General features: G+C 40.6%; 1 pseudogene; it reads left to right on the top strand.

Annotated features, from left to right (window-relative positions):
• Nucleotides 1-10,131: 10,131 nt before the first annotated feature.
• On the top strand, nt 10,132-11,028 carry LOC128064882 (elongation factor 1-beta-like; annotated as a pseudogene).
• The last annotated feature ends 5,473 nt before the right edge of the window (nt 11,029-16,501 follow it).

Genomic DNA, 16,501 nt, shown 5'->3' with positions numbered 1-16,501 from the left:
GGCAACCTGCTCCAGTATTCTTGTCTGGAGAATCTTATGGACAGAGGAGCCTGGTGGGCTATAGTCCACAGGGTTGCAAAGAGTTGGACACAGCCAAGCACAAAACACGAACCCTTTCTATTCCAAGGGCTTCCTCTCCTCCTTTGCTTTCCTCCACCAACTTCTCATTCATTCTTCTTTAATAATTTACATGACAGTCTTACCTGTTGTATCTACTCTACACCAGGCAGTGAGTATTGAGAGCTAAGACATTCTTAAAGAGCTCAGGGATTTCCCTGATGGTCCAGTGGTTAGGAATCTGCCTTGCAGATGCAGGGGACATGGGTTCAATCCCTGGCTGGGGAACTAGGATCCCACATGCTGTGGGGAAACTAAACTTGCTTGCTGCAACTACTGAAGCCTATTCTCTCTGGAGCCTGATCGCCACAAATACTGAGTCCACACACCACAGCTAGAGAGTCCATGTACCACAATGAAAGACCCTGCATGATGCAATGAAGATTCTGCAAGCTACAACTAAAACCCAAGGTAGCTAAATAAATAAATATATATATTTTAAAAGAGTGCACCTTCCTTCCTACCTCTGTGTCAGCCAACTGGCAGTGATTCTAAAATATCGTCTCCCCCAACACCCATGTCACAAATGGGAAGCAGGACCCAGAAAACACTGACTTCATTCAGCAATTTGGTGACAAAGCCAGGATGTGAATCTGGGGTTTGGACTACCCAAGTTTTCATGCACTTTCCCATCCTATCTGCCATGCATTGGAGGCTATTTCTCATTTCCCTGTCACTCAGGCATTCAGTTTACCCACTTTGCCTGCCTGCCTTTGATTGTTCCACTTGCTGCCAGCAAATCTCCTGCCTGACCGCTCACCTGTGAACACAAGTGGGCTCTGCCCTTCACACCATATACCAGATGCTGCTCGGCTTCCAGCCAGGGAGTTAAGGCAGGTATGCCCTGGAGAGGAAGAGCTACCTCAACAGCCTAAGGCCATGCAGCCTGGGAGCAGAGGGGTCACTAAGTAGTTAACCAGGCAACGCCACGGAGAGCTATGGCCTCTGCACTCACAGGCCCCAGGAGGACCCTCTGTTCTCAGCCAGCATGGTGCCTTCTCTCCTGTCCTTCTAGAGAGACTGAATGGGAGAGAGGGGATGAGAGGGTCTGAGAGCCCAGAACTGGGAAGACACCCCTCCATGTGGTAACACCTGTGTTGGCCCCATGTCCCTAAAGGATGCTATCGCTCCTCTGCCTCCTTCTGAGGGGGCCCTGAGAGGGGCAGGGCTTGTTGGCAACCACACAGCCACACACAACCCTAGTCTCTTCTCTCTGGAGGTACCTATGTGGAGCTGCGTCCATCACCCCTAAACCTGCCACCTCACTGCGATTCCTCTGCTCAGAAAAGAGTTCTTTCTTCTGATGCCATTGTGAGGAGAGTGGTGAAGTGGAGCTGAGGACTCTGATGCCCAGTGTCCCAGCCTGAACCCCAGAACCTCTTCCCCAAGCCCTAGGGAACAGCCCTAAAGGTCCCATCTAACCTGGAAGCCCAGGGAGGCAGGAGGGGCTGGAGGTGATGGCAGATTCACCCCAGGAAAGCAGATCATGGGACACGTGTGGCGCTGCTCCTGATGGACTTCAAGGATGCTGCTCTCTAAGCCCACAGCCCAGGTCAGAGATGCCAGGATCTCAGCCCTGACCAGCTGGTGCTGGGGCAAGATGATTCCTACTGCTTGTTCCAAAGCCCTTTGACTGTCTTGTCCTTTTCACTGGCCTGACAAAGCAACCCTCCTGCATCTGGAGGGCCCAGACTAATTCCCAGGCTCGTCAATTTCTGTCAAGGACAGTCTCTATCTTTATCTCTGTCTCACCTGCCCTTCCTCCACCTGGTGTACCTTTCAACACTTGGGGACTGATAGCCGCATCTCAGGGGATGAGTGTCTTTAGCTTGACTGTTCATTCATTTGAAAATGTTGCTTGGGGACCATAGGGTGCTGGCCCTGTTGGGCTCTGAAGAGAGTCAGAGAAGTCTTGGAGTGAGTGAGGAGCCCCCAGTGAGTCTCTTCTCTCTGCATCTGTTTCCTCTTTGGCAAATGGAGAGAGATGAACTGGTAGAGTCTGACTTTCCCTTTCATGTTGGAGGGTGGGACATTCTGAGATTGCACCGAGTGGTTAACAGGCAGGTCGGAGAGAGATTTAGGCATGGGGTAAAGAACGTGCCTGCCAATGCCAGAGATGCAAGGGATGCACGTTCGATTCTTGGCTCCAGAAGATCCCCTGGAGAAGGGAATGGCTCCTACTCTCATATTCTTGCCTGGAGAATCCCATGGACAGAGGAGCCTGCTGGGCCACAGTCCAAGGGGTTGCAAAGAGTCAGACACTGAACGACTAACATTTTCACTTTCACTCTAATGACTGCATGTTTCATGCAGTGGACATGCCACAAGTTATTTAATCACTATGGTAATTTTGAACAAAAAGTAAGGGAGGTATGTCAACTTAAGTGTTACTTTCTTCCACGAAGCTTTCCTAAGATCCCAGAGAAAAAAATCCAGGGTCAAAAAGGTGAATATTTCTGTGGCTGCTGACAAATGTGGAGAAGAAATTCATCGAGCAAGCTTTTTCACTAATTACACAAGCCATCACCAATGGCTGAGTTTGTCTTCTCCTCACTGTGAAATGCTATTATGATTTTTAGTATTAGTTTTTCTAGTCTTGATTTTAGCTTCTGTGGAAAACAGAACTTTGTTTTCATTTGCTTTGGCTGTTAAATCCATGAGCCATAATCATGGCTCTACCTGTTTCTGGTAGAGTGTAGCCAACTGAATCAGGGATTCAGCCAACCCTGAATCAGGGTCTTGGCCTCTCTTGGGCTTTGCATCTGAAAAGCAATAAGCTGCACAACAATACGTCTAGGCCAGGAGGGGAGTTTAGAAACATGTGTATGTATTGCCGAGTTCCTTTGCTATGCACTTGAAACTATCACCACATTGTTAATCTGTTAAACTCCAATACAAAATAAAAAGTTTAAAAAAGATATCTAATATTTGCATTTTTTCTTTAGTGTAAACCATTTAAAATAAGTTTTACTTTATATTAGCATAGTTATAATTCTCAGACAAATGAATAAATACAAGATGAATATCATTAAGTTTTGTATTGGTTAGAATTGACTTGTGTGCTGATTTCCAAATATATACCATGCTACATGAACACAGAAAGAAATATGTATATAATATTTAAAATATTTATATTAATTTATTAAAGAAAATAATTTATTAAATAAATAAATATTAATGTAAAATTAACAATCTAAATGTATGTAAATGTTTTGTTTAAAATATATACTAGTTTTATGTTATAATAATATAAATATAATATTATATTTATATTTTATAAAAATAAATATTTTTTCATATTTCCTTCTACTTTCTCACCCAAGTGAGAAATTATACTCTATGAACAACTATTAATATTGTTATTATTTTGTAAAGAGGATATCACATTAATTTGTGTTCATCTTATTTGGGTAAATAGAAAGCTGAAATTGTAAATGATCTTTATTAAGGATCAGAGAACAAACTGAACTTAATTGTGTTTAGAAAGAGTATAAATTCAGAATCTAGAGGAAAAACCTCAGATGCCAGGTCATGACTTTCCATACAACTGGACATTTGATTCCAACTTGTGAAGTATGTCAGAGTCACCTTCCAAGAGTCATGGACTTAGGTTGTTGAATTTTCTCTGTGGATTCTTTTTAAAGACCTTTCATGTTCTGAGAAGTTTACATGCAACTGTAAATGCTTCAGGGCAAGAATCTTTATTGAATATTTTCTTGTCTTAGAATGTGCTTTAGTGAAAATGGAATTAGTAGTGTTGGTTGGATATTGTAATATATTGCTAAATTAAGAACATAGTTTATTATGAATAAACCTAGAAGACTTTGTTAAATAATATAATATGTATTATGGTTCTGACTATAAGAATGCTATAGTTTGTAAACGTGCCCTGGGCAAAAATTTTGCATCAGTGTTGAACTGCCTTCTGAGGGCAATCTTTATGTCTTCTAGCTCAGTTCAGTTCAGTTCAGTCACTCAGTCATGTCCAACTCTTTGCGACCCCATGAATCGCAGCATGCCAGGCCTCCCTGTCCATCACCAACTCCCGGAGTTCACTCAAACTCATGTCCATCGAGTCAGTGATGCCATTCAGCCATCTCATCCTCTGTTGTCCCCTTTTCCTCCTGCCCCCAATCCCTCCCAGCATCACAGTCTTTTCCAATGAGTCACCTCTTCACATGAGGTAGCCGAAGTACTGGAGTTTCAGCTTTAGCATCATTCCTTCCAAAGAAATCCCAGGGCTGATTGCCTTTAGAATGGACTGGTTGAATCTCCTTGCAGTCCAAGGGACTCTCAAGAGTCTTCTCCAACACCACAGGTCAAAAGCATCAATTCTTCGGTGCTCAGCTTTCTTTATAGTCCAACTCTCACATCCATACATGACCACTGGAAAAACCATAGCCTTGACTAGATGGACCTTTGTTGGCAAAGTAATGTCTCTGCTTTTGAATATGCTATCTAGGTTGGTCATAACTTTTCTTCCAAGGAGTAATCATCTTTTAACTTCATGGCTGCCATCACCATCTGCAGTGATTTTGGAGCCAAAAAAATAAAGTCTGACACTGTTTCCACTGTTTCCCCATCTATTTCCCATGAAGTGATGGGACCAGATGCCATGATCTTTGTTTTCTGAATGTTGAGCTTTAAGCCAACTTTTTCACTCTCCTCTTTCACTTTCATCAAGAGGCTTTTTAGCTTCTCTTCACTTTCTGCCATAAGGGTGGTGTCATCTGCATATCTGAGGTGATTGATGTTTCTCCTGGCAATCTTGATTCCAGCTTGTGCTTCTTCCAGCCCAACGTTTCTCATGATGTTCTCTGCATATAAGTTAAAGAAGCATGGTGACAATATACAGCCTTGACACACTCCTTTTCCTGTTTGGAACCAGTCTGTTGTTCCATGTCCAGTTCTAACTGTTGCTTCCTGACCTGCATACAGGTTTCTCAAGAGGCAGGTCAGGCGGTCTGGTATTCCCATCTCTCTCAGAATTTTCCACAGTTTATTGTGATCCACACAGTCAAAGGCTTTGGCATTGTCAATAAAGCAGAAATAGATGTTTTTCTGGAACTCTCTTGCTTTTCCCATGATCCAGCAGATGTTGGCAATTTGATCTCTGGTTCCTCTGCCTTTTCTAAAACCAGCTTGAACATCTGAAGTTCGCAGTTCACGTATTGCTGAAGCCTGGCTTGGAGAATTTTGAGCATTACTTTACTAGCATCTTCTAGCTCACATCATTCTAAATAAGTTAAATCCGACATTTTAGACTATGTAGACCTGCTTCCAAAACTGCTGTTTTAAGTTTAAGAGTTGAGTCACCCATAACAGTAGAGTAAAGAACATGTATTAGTATCTCTGAAACACATACACAGAGTGTACTATCAGATGTAGAAAATTTGCAATACAGAAATCAAGACTTCTTGGAAGGCAGACCCTACAGAAATAATACCAGTTTCCCCAAAATTCTGAGGGTCTTCCTAATAGAAACAACTTGTTGATTTTTGTTTTCAATCAAAACATTTGAAAATATAATCCCACAGAAAAGGATAAAATGACAGGTCACCTGGAAAAGACATATTAAGAAACAGGTAGGATTAAACTTGGTTTTAAGATTCACATTGCTTTACAATTTAAAATTTGAAGGAGAAGGCAACATGGGAACTAGAATACTTTAAAATCACACATCTGAACAATGTTAGGACTTCATAAACATACTTGGGATGGGGGACTCTTTGGCATGCTCTTTTATATAGAACTGATAGAGAAGCATATGTTTGAAACCACAAACATGAAAGGCATAAAATAGCGAAGGAAAACACATTACTTCAGAAAGAATATATCTAAAAGAAAGTGGCATTCAACCCAAAGGAGTTGACAAGCAGCTGATGTGAAAAACTGGATCCTCAAATATATAACTTAAGTAGTTAAGTACAATGAAAAAAGTTTACTAGATGATTAAAGACACCCTAAGACAGAGAACAGAGAAGGCAATGGCACCCCACTCCAGTACTCTTGCCTGGAAAATCCCATGGACAGAGGAGCCTGATAGGCTGCAGTCCATGGGGTCACGAAGAGTCGGATATGACTGAGCGACTTCACTTTCACTTTCCATGCATTGGAGAAGGAAATGGCAACCCACTCCAGTGTTCTTGCCTGGAGAATCCCAGGGATGGGGGAGCCTGGTGGGCTGCTGTCTATGGGGTCGCACAGAGTTGGACATGACTGAAGTGACTTAGCAAGACAGAGAAGTCGGGTTGAGTTCTGCCTCTGGGAATTGTCTGAGAAACCAGTTTGGTTCCTCATCCACCTCTCTGCGTGTGATCACACACACCGCATTCTAGCGCCCCTGAGACTTGACTTATAGAGGCTCTTAGGCTCTATACCACCATATGTTCTTGGAATGAGATCTTCCTCACACTTGGGAGAAGAGAGAGGAAAGAATAGGAGATCAGGAAAAAGTATAAGAAAAATAAGAAGAAGGAAAAATAAGAACATCAACTGCAGAAATGAAGAGACACCTGAATCTGCATAATTTGAAATACTTTTGCAGTGACTGAGTTGAGAACGTGGAATTCAAAGGAGGCGTCTGTTTCAGGTCTGGGTTGAGGGGATGCAGCAGGAAGTCTGCCTCTCTGTGAGCAGAACCTCAGCGGAAGTCAAGATTTTGTAAAGTTTTCCAGGAAGCCTCAGAAGTCTTGTGGCAGACTTGGAATTTTCCCTGGGTGTGATCTTTGAAAGTTTGAAAGTCCAAGGCAGTTTTACCTAAAATCAGGAGGGCCCCAGTTGACATCTGTCAAGCAATTTTTTAAAATTATTGTATAACAAAAGAATGTATAGGTCAATTGTATCTCAATAACATTGGGGGTTAAAAGACGCTTACTCCTTGGAATGAAAGCTATGACCAACCTAGATAGCTTATTCAAAAGCAGAGACATTACTTTGCCAACAAAGATCTGTCTAGTCAAGGCTATGGTTTTTCCAGTAGTCATGTATGGATGTAAGAGTTGGACTGTGAAGAAAGCTGAGCACCGAAGAATTGATGCTTTTGAACTGTGGTCTTGGAGAAGATTCTTGAGAGTCCCTTGGAATGAGATGGCTGGATGGCATCACCAACTCAATGGACGTGAGTTTGAGTGAATTCCGGGAGTTGGTGATGGACAGGGAGGCCTGGAGTGCTGCGATTCATGGGGTCGCAAAGAGTTGGACACGACTGAGCGACTGAACTGAACTGAACTGAAAACTGGGGAGAAAGAATGGAAGATAGTGTAGTAAAATGACAGTAGTAGGATTCGGAGTATTTTCTTCTTTGTATTTTAAAAGTAATAGCTGGTTCAAGATGGTAGTGAAGGAAGATCCTGAGCTCTCCTCCCACAGACACACTGAACCTACAGCTTCAGATGGAACAATTTCTTCTAAAAATAATAGCCCTTACTTCCTGCAATGGTTTTTACCTAAAGAATTAAAATAATCTATGGACATTTTAAATTCTTATATTATTATAATATACATAATATCATAATATATTATATCATAATGTATTAATTATATAACAATATATTAATATATTTATACACAAAGTATATGTATTATTAATATATATTATATATAATATTATAAATATAACAATGTTATTATTATAGATTATAATATATTATTATATATTTATATTATGTATAATAATTATGTAACTATTATATATAATAACATTATAATAATATATTATATATAATAATATAATATTATATTATACTATTATATATATAGTAAAGTTTTCCAGGAAGCCTCAGAAGTCTTCTATTATATATATATAATATATATTATGTTATATATAATATTATGTGTTATATATATATTATATAATTATTATAAATAATATTATATTATATATAACTATAGCTATATAATATATGTATAATATATTAATATATCATTTATAATTAAATAATTATTTTATTATATAATAATTATCATATATTAATTAATATATACTATATTAATAATATTATCTAATAATATAATAATAAAATTACATTGTATATTTATAATATATTATAATATATAATAAAGTTATGTATTATATATTATTATGAATATATTATATAAGGTATATAATATTATATAATTAATATATAATTATAATATCAGTTCAGTTCAGTCCTCAGTCATGTCCGACTCTCAGCAACCCCATGAATCGCAGCATGCCAGGCCTCCATGAGTTCACTCAGACTCGCGTCCGTCGAGTCACTGATGCCATCCAGCCATCTCATCCTCTGTCATCCCCTTCTCCTCCTGCCCCCAATCCCTCCCAGCATCAGAGTCTTTTCCAATGAGTCAACTCTTCGCATGAGGTGGCAAAAGTACTGGAGTTTCAGCTTTAGCATCATTCCTTCCAATGAAATCCCAGGGCTGATCTCCTTCAGAATGGACTGGTTGGATCTCCTTGCAGTCCAAGGGACTCTCAAGAGTCTTCTCCAACACCACAGTTCAAAAGCATCCATTCTTCAGCACTCAGCCTTCTTCACAGTCCACCTCTCACATCCATACATGACCACAGGAAAAGCCATGGCCTTGACTAGATGGACCTTAGTTGGCAAAGTAATGTCTCTGCTTTTGAATATGCTGTCTAGGTTGGTCATAACTTTTCTTCCAAGGAGTAAGCGTCTTTTAATTTCGTGGCTGCAGTCACCATCTGCAGTGAGTTTGGAGCCCCTCAAAATAAAGTCTGACACTGTTTCCACTGTTTCCCCATCTATTTCCCATGGAGTGATGGGACCAGATGCCACGATCTTCATTTTCTGAATGTTGAGCTTTAAGCCAACTTTTTCGCTCTCCTCTTTCACTTTCATCAAGAGGCTTTTTAGTTCCTCTTCACTTTCTGCCGTAAGGGTGGTGTCCTCTGCATATCTGAGGTTATTGATATTTCTCCTGGAAATCTTGATTCCAGCTTGTGTTTCTTCCAGTCCAGCGTTTCTCATAATGTACTGTGCATATAAGTTAAATAAGTAGGGTGACAATATACAACTTTGATATTTAATTAATTATATATTATAATATATAATATATTAATATTATAGTGATTATAATTATTTATAATTATATTATTTATTACAATTATAATAAATATATTAATAATATAATTTAATAATATAATTATAATATATTATATAATAATCTCTTATTATATATTTAACTATTATATATAAAAATAGGTAAAATAATCTGTGGACATTTGGGCTTCCCTGATAGCTCAGTTGGTCAAGAATCCACCTGCAATGCAAAGACCCTGGTTTGATTCCTGGGTTGGGAAGATCCGCTGGAGAGTGGATAGGCTACCCACTCCAGTATTCTTGGGCTTCTCTTGTGGCTCAGCTGGTAAGGAATCTGCCTGGAATGTGGGAGACCTGGGTTCAGTCCCTGAGCTGGGAAGATCCCTTGGAGAATGGAAAGGCTACCCACTCCAGTATTCTGGCCTAGAGAATTCTATTCACTGTATATTCCATGGGGTCGCAAAGAGTCGGACATGACTAATTAACTTTCACTCACACGGACATTTAATGAGATGAGGGCAGAAACTTTGGAACACTGTATGTGTTCCTATTATCAAGTGGTTGATTACCAGTAGAACCAATAAAAGATTTACAGTTAGTGTGACAAAATTCACTAATGGGGATTTAAACCTGGTTGGCAGAACTCAGTGATATCCACCCACAAAATGGACTCACCCACAAGAGACTTGTACTAGACCCAGAAGTTCCTGCCTCTATGATGTCTTGGGAACATTCAAGATCAAAGTTTTAAAATCGTGGGACAGGGAAAATAAAGAGGCTCTGAAAGACTAACTCTATCTCATAGGGTTTACAAAAGAGGGTCACAAAAGAGATGTGAGGTGGGTGTAAATGCATGTGAAGTGTCGAACAAAGATGCTATCACTCCGTTTTTTCCCTCTTAGTGCTCGGCGGCAACTGCCTGCGCTTCTCTTTTCCTCCACTGCCACCCAGTTCTCCATCAGTTGTCATCATGGGTTTTGGAAACCTGAAAAGCCCTGCCCACCTCTGGGTGCTGAATGACTCCTTGGCGGACAAGAGCTACATCTGGGGGTCTATGTCATCAGAAGCAAACATGGCAGGATTTGAAGCCGTCTTGAGCCCACCACCTCCTGACTTGTGCCATGCCATATGTTGGTATATGAAGTGAAAGTCACTCAGTCGCGACCCCACGGACTGAAGCCCAACAGACTCCTCTGTCCATGGAATTCTCCAGGCAGGAATACTGAAGTGGATTGCCATTCCCTTCTCCAAGGGATCTTCCCAATCCAGGGACTGAACCTGGGTCTCCTGCACTGGCAGGTGGACTCTTTACTGTCTGAGCCAGCAGGGGAGCCCAAGGTACAATCACATCCAATCTTACAAAAAGACCAGCCTGCCAGGGGTGAAGAAAGCTCTGGGCAAATATGGCCCTGCTAATGTGGAAGGCACCACAGAAAGTGGAGCTACATGAAGATGATGAGGACATTGATCCCTCTGGATGTGAGGAGGAGGAGGAAAGTGAAGAAGCCAAGAGGCTAAGAGAAGAACTTGCACGGAATGAGTCAAAGAAAGCCAAACAACCATCACTTGTTGCCAAGTCTTCTGTCTTACCAGACATGAACCCTTGGGATGATGAGACAAGTATGGCAAAACTGGAGAAGCGTGTCAGAGTATTCAAGCAGAAGGCTTAGTCTGGGCATCTTCTAAACTAGATCCAGTGAGGTATGGAATTAAAAAACTTCAAATACAGTGTGTAGTTGAAGATGATGAAGTTGGAACAGACACACTGGAGGAGAAGATCACTGCTTTTGATGAAAATGTGCAGTCTATGGTCATGGCTGCGTTCAACAAGATTCAAAATCCATTGTGGATCAGTGCCCTTACATAACAGCTTGAAAGACAGAGAAAGAGAGAGAGAGAGATGCTATGATAGAGCAGGTCCTCCCATTCTCATACTTTCCCAAGAGCCATGCTCCCCTCCCCAGGGTTATGCAAAGCCCACAGATAGAGTTTAAGTTTGTGCTGTGTGTGCTGAGTCGCTTCAGTAGTGTCCAACTCTTTGTGACCCTATGGACTGTAGCCCACCAGACTCCTCTGTTCGTGGGATTCTCCAGGTAAGAATACTGAAATGGGTTGCCATGCCCGTCTCCAGGGGATCTTCCTGACCCAGGGATTGAACCCTCATCTCTTTGGTCTCCTGCATTGGCAGACAGGTTCTTCATCACTAGCACCACCTGGGAAGCCCAGAGTTGAGGTTTGGACCTGATGTTAACCCAGAGAACACAGCGGGCTTTCCCACATTGCTCTTTGGAGGCACTGTCAGCCCATTAGCTGACATCTCACCACCACCCCACTCCACCCAGGACTCTATGAAGCTGGACCAGCACAGAAGCTTAAGGAATTCATATTTGCTCCCAGTGCTCTAAATCTGGACTCCTGCAGGCAAGGGTCAACAAAGGAAGGTCAGTAGACAGCTAGCAGGGAGAGCCAAGCTGAATATTCTGAACACATGTTTCTCATTGGGGCAGACTTAATGGAGGACACAGGAGAATGCTTAAAAGCTCTAAAGCATGTTCTCAGTGATCCTGAAAGATCTTGTTAAACCAAGAAAAGCTTGCAATGGGGTTCAGCAGGAAAGTTCTTTGGAAAAACATCTCCTCAAAAAAAATTGGGGTCATGCTGGATCTTCGTTACAGTGTGTGGGCTTTGTTTTGTGGCAGCTCGTGGCTTCTCTTTTTGCAGAGCATGGACTCTAGCGCATGCGGGCTCAGTATTTATGGCAGGCAGGCTGTCTAGTTGAGCATGGGCTTAGTTGCGCCATGGCATGTGGGATCTTAAATCCCCAACCAGGAATTGAACCTATGTCTCCTGCATTGGAAAACAGATTTTTAACCACTGGACCACCATGGAAGTCCCATCCTCCTCAATTTTTAAAATAAAGAATTAGGGTTATCACTGCAGAAAACTGAATTAAGACTCTAGAACCAACTTCAAGAACTTTACCATTTTTACCTTTACCAACTTTGCCATTGTTGACCAAGAAATAGAGAAGGCTGCAAATAAGAAAGCGTTTATTTGAGGTCTTAGGAGCTGCAATCGTGGAGACACAGATTTGGGTAAAATGAGTGTTTCAGGGAAGAGAAAGGGGCAGGGGAATTAGAAAGGCAAAAGCCACAATGTTGTTAAAGTTGTCTGGCAAGAATTAGAATTAACTTGGACGTAGTTCAATCGCTAAAGAATCTTCCCACAATGCGGGACACCCAAGTTTGATCCCTGGGTAGGGAAGATCCCCAGGAGAAGGAAATGGCAACCCACTCCAGTATTCTTGCCTGGAGAATCCCATGGACAGAGGAGCCTGGCGGGCTACAGTCCAAGAGGTGGACACGACTGAAGTAACTAAGCATGCACTGATGCAAGAAAGTATTTGTCTGTAAGAGAGATTTTGTTAGGAGTTATTTAGGGCACAGGTCCAATAAGTACTTTGAGTTTCTGAAATATTGGGCAAATCTTCTGGTTGTCTGCAGTAAGACAAAAGAGTATGTCTGAGATCCATTCTGAGAGTGTGTTTGTAAGTCCAATTTGTTCGTAAGTCCAACAAAGTTAGTTGTGTTACCCAACTAACACAATAGGCTGTATAGACTGTACTGTAATAGGTTTATAATACTTTTCACACAATACATAAACAAGCACAAAAAATAAAGAAAACCTTTTTAATCTTACAATACCTTGAAAAGTATGGCAGTACGGTACAACAGCTGGCTTCAGGGGCTGGAATCGAGTGAACAGGCAGGAAGAGTTACTAGTTGGAGGAGGGAGAGGAGGTGGGAGCTGAAGGATCATCAGTAACAGGAGACGGAAGGCAGGATGCAGTTTCACTCAGGCCCGATGGGATGGAACACACGTTCACATCTTTCAAAGTTCAAAGCTTGAAGGTGTGTATGTAGGGAACTTACTGTAAATGGTCAAAGTTCAGACTCCATCTGGGTTGCGACATTCATCGTCACACTTCTTCAACGGCCTCCTGGCTCCATTTGAGAGAGCTCTCTTAGCTATATAACTCCATTTTGATTTTCCTTCCACACTATGCATATATATTATGTGGATATCTTGTTTAAATGCAGGTTTTGATGTAGAAGGTTTGAGGAAGGCCTGTGATTGTGAATTTCCAACAAACTTTCACAGGATCAGCAGAGAACACAGATGCTGCCGGGTAGCAGACCACACTTTGAGTAGAAAGGTCTAGAGGATTTACAGAAAAGGTTACAGAAAAAGGAAGAGAAAAAAATTAGAAATGATGAATGAAAAGATAAGGAAAAAGCTATAATAGATATTTATTTTTCTAATAGCATTCATTCTCTCTTAATTACATGCCCTGTTTCCTGTAGTGTCATTTTTCTTTCTTCCATGTGGATGTAACTTCAGTCGTATCTGACTCATTGTGACCCTATGGACTGTAGCCCACCAAGGCTCCTTTGTCCCTGGGATTCTCCAGGCAAGAATAGTGGAGTGGGTTTCCCTGCCCTCTTCCAGGGGATCTTCCCAGGGATCGAACTTGCGCCTCATGTCTCCTGCATTGGCAAGCGGGTTCTTTACCACTAGCACCACCTGGGAAGCCTATATATATATATACATAGAATTCATATAATACATATTCTCTTTTCCTTACTATGCTTCCAAGATTCTTCCAAGTATTCAGGTATGGGTTTGGTTTGTTGACCTAAAACAAATAGACTGCCAGACATTTCTCCAGCAAAGATGGGTTAATTCAGGATCAGCAGAGAACTGCAGTTCAGAGTTTGCAACCATGGAGAGCCAAGTGCAAGTCCCCCTACGGCAACGGAAGGAGAATAATATCATGGGGGCTAAAGGAAGTTGGGAGGGCTGTAGCAAACAAAGAATTCATTGCTTTTCATTGGCTGAGTCCCTGCTAGAATAGGAGTCTTGCTTTCTGTTGGGGTCTGGATCCACACAGGGCTGGAGAGCTCCCCCTCTGGTCTCCCAACTCTATCAATAGATGAGTTTTCTGTTTATAAATTTTTAACACGTTCATGTTCATGACTGTATTACACCCTATTGTATTAATGTACAACAGAATATTTTTCTATTATATTGATGATGGACATTTGGGTTTTCAATGGACCATTGTGAATAATGTTTCTGTGGACATTTTTTACGTGTGTGCCCATGGATGCTCTTGTCTTGAGCATAAACCTAAGAGTGACGCTGCTGGGTTACAGGGTATGTACATTTTCATCTTTATTAGATACTGGCACAATGATCTTCAAGGATGTTGCAACAACTTGCATTCTCATCATAAATTAAGCATTATAAATCAGTGAGGGTGGGGCAGGGAATGGATTATTCCCTCCTGTTGAGGCTATTGATTGCTCATTTGAAAAATAAAGACCTCCTGGATGTATATATTACATTACACGATGTGCCAAAATAAATGCAGGATGGATTTAAGAGTTAAATACAAAGCTCCAAATTTTAAAAACCCAAGAGAACAAATAAGTGACTATTTATATAATTGTCAACTATAGCAGGCATTCTAGGCATGTAAGCAACAGAAGAAGGCATGAAGGAAAAGATCAATAGATCTGACTACATAAACATTTTTAAAATATATGTAAAAATTACCAAAATTAAAAGACAAGCAACAAATTTGGGGAAATATTTGCAGAAAATATGAAAATGTTAATATATTTAACCTGTAAAGATCTAATAGAATTCTGAAACAAACTAAAAAATAAAAATATTGAAGTGAAAATGCTGACATCTCACTGAATAAGCCAAGAACATAAAAGACAATTTACAAAAGAGAAAAATACCATGTTTAGTAGAAGAAAATACTCAGCTTCACTATGAAACAGAAAATGCAAAGTAAACTTTTAATATATTTTTGCCTCTCAAATTTGAAATGATTAAAAATAATTAATATTTGTGACGATGTGGTAAAATGGATATGGACAACTTCTAAATGGAGATTAAGGCATCACCTTTCTGTTATGAGATAGTTTAACAACACACATTAAGAGTCTTAAAATATTCATATCTCATTAAATATCCAGTTTATGAGAGTAAAATATTATATATCTTGAAATAAATTTAATAAAAACAGGGAAACTCATTTTTTAAAGAACCTTCAAAACTTTTCTTTAGAAATAACACTTGAATGAATGGATAGACCATACCATGGAAAGATCCTATACTGTAAAGCCTCCAACCCCAAATTAGAAATTCAACAAATTCTAAGTAAAACCCCAATAGTAGAAGATTCCAGTGAGAAAAATGATTCTATAGCTAAACTGGAAGAGAGAACATGTGATACTTATCAACTATTAATAATTTGGGAGGAAAGAGTAATGAGAATGCAATGTGAATATGAGGTTTTCAGACCTGTGGGTCCGCTCCACAGCTACAGTGGTTGAAACACTGTGGCACAAGCACAGAATGGTGTAACAGAAAATAAAGTTGTTCAGAAGCAGAGATCAGTGCACGAAAACATTTAATATTTGACAAAAGCATTCTTCAAGTTATTGGGAACTGTCTTGGAAGCGCAGGCTATAGAGTTAAAAAACGAGGCAGTGCAGGGAAATCAGGTTCCTCTGGAGTGGACTGAGACATTTGGGGGTCTTTTGGAATGGTGGGACGACCCCTGGAGTTCCTCTCGACTTTCCTATTGAGAGCGCCTCCTCTTGAGATGCGACGGGAACGCTGGGAATCCTTTCCCGACGAAACAGGGAAAAGAACCCTCATCTCGAGCAGAGGAGGGGGAAACGGGGCATTGTATCCCTATGTCAAATCATGTACTAAAATTTTGGATGGAAAAATGGAAAACATAAAAAATAAAATTATAAAATACATAGTAGACAAATAGATGACTATTTACATAAACTTGACATGAGGAAAATAATTTCAAGTATGGCAGCAAAGAAAGATGTCATAAAGTAAAATATTTATATACTTGACTACAGAAGATAAAAGTTTGTGTGTCAAAAACACAATTCGCATTAATGAGAGGCAAATATAAATAAGGAAAATAGTTGCAGCTAAGAGTTAATACTTGCACTCAAAGAAGAAGAAAAAGAACCCTTACAATAAAATGCAAAGTAGAACAGTAATGGGAAACAGGGATTATCACATTGTAAAGATTTCAGTCCCCAGCCTTTTTGGCACCAGAGACCAATTTCATGAAGACAGTTTTTTTCCACAAACCACCGGAGTGTGCAGTGTTCAGGTGGCAATGCAAGCAATGGTGGGGATGGTTCAGGTCGCAGTGGAAGTGATGGGGAGTGCTGGATGAAGCTTCACTCGCTTACCTGCCCACCACTCACCCCCTGTTCTGTGGCCCAGTTCCT

This window comes from Budorcas taxicolor, chromosome 19 (genome assembly GCF_023091745.1).
Source record: "Budorcas taxicolor isolate Tak-1 chromosome 19, Takin1.1, whole genome shotgun sequence".
In the NCBI taxonomy this organism is placed as follows: Eukaryota; Metazoa; Chordata; class Mammalia; order Artiodactyla; family Bovidae; genus Budorcas; species Budorcas taxicolor.
The sequence above is the reverse complement of the archived record's forward strand: the minus strand, read 5'-3'. Positions and strand labels throughout refer to the sequence as shown.